This window comes from Helianthus annuus, chromosome 11 (assembly GCF_002127325.2).
Source record: "Helianthus annuus cultivar XRQ/B chromosome 11, HanXRQr2.0-SUNRISE, whole genome shotgun sequence".
NCBI lineage: Eukaryota > Viridiplantae > Streptophyta > Magnoliopsida > Asterales > Asteraceae > Helianthus > Helianthus annuus.
The window spans coordinates 179,203,106-179,204,140 of NC_035443.2; the positions used below are offsets into that span (position 1 = coordinate 179,203,106).

At 38.6% G+C, this 1,035-nt stretch overlaps 1 long non-coding RNA gene across 1 annotated transcript; it reads left to right on the top strand.

The window, feature by feature from the left end:
* The first annotated feature begins 419 nt into the window (after positions 1 to 419).
* On the top strand, positions 420 to 775 carry LOC118484302. The gene is made up of 2 exons (XR_004873262.1): positions 420 to 507; positions 615 to 775. It is a non-coding gene; the product is annotated as an uncharacterized LOC118484302 (long non-coding RNA).
* Positions 776 to 1,035: the final 260 nt, after the last annotated feature.

A 1,035-nucleotide genomic window follows, 5' to 3' on the forward strand; every position in this document is an offset into this window, starting at 1 on the left:
TAGTTTCCCCAACCGGTTCTTTTGCAGCGACTTCCAAAATGACGAGGAATTTAATGCTCCAAGTTTGTCCATTTATGTAACTTAACTGTTCTCGAAGTTCTGTTTTTTTTTTTTTTTGTCTTTTACAACTTTTTAATCTAATAATCCAAACTATACTGCATGGCCATGTTCACTTGTTCCATTCGAAGCTTCTGTATACACTTATATGCCTGTTGATTGTTCTCGATCATCTGAAGCCCCTGTTAGATCCCCGGATGTTGTGATCTCCAACAATTTCATGAACAGCGCTTTTAATGATGACCAAGTTATGGATAATGAAGAAGGTTTGTTTTTTCTATACACTGGTTTTGTTTTTTTCTTCCCCAGATATGGCATTGTTCAAACATATTTCATAATGTTCACATGTAGCATCCCAAGATTCCCATATGCAGATCATGACTGGTGCTGTTTCTGGATCATCTCATGGTCCTTCTATGTTTGCTGAATCATCACGCGGCCAGTTAGACGGTTGTATATATTACATTGGAGCCCACTTTATTCTCATATCACAGATTTCTAACCTTTTGTGATGCCATGTATAGCAGATTCCTAACCTTTTTCGTTTTATGATGCAGGGCCATCGAATCCATACTTTGTTTTTGATACCCCTCAGGGAACCCGTTACTGGATTCCTAACGTCGCTGATAAGTTCATACCAGTGTGTGGGAAATCTTATCCAACTTTTGCGGATGTTCTTTCCATGTATGAACTTTATGCGTTTGAAGCAGGTTTTTCTGTAAAAAAAAGGGCAAACTAAAGTCTGGAATGGATTTCCCACACACAAGTATCTTCGATGCTCAAAATATGGAAAACCACAACCCAAGAGGACTTTTGACACCCTAGATGAATCTTCTGTTAAGCACCGGAGGACCAACTTCACATGGTGTGACTGTAAGGCTAGCATACTAGTCTCAATCTCGAATGATTCATACGCAGTTCTGAGTTTCAATGATATTCATAATCATGAACTTGTTGAGAGTTACAACCGTGATCTTA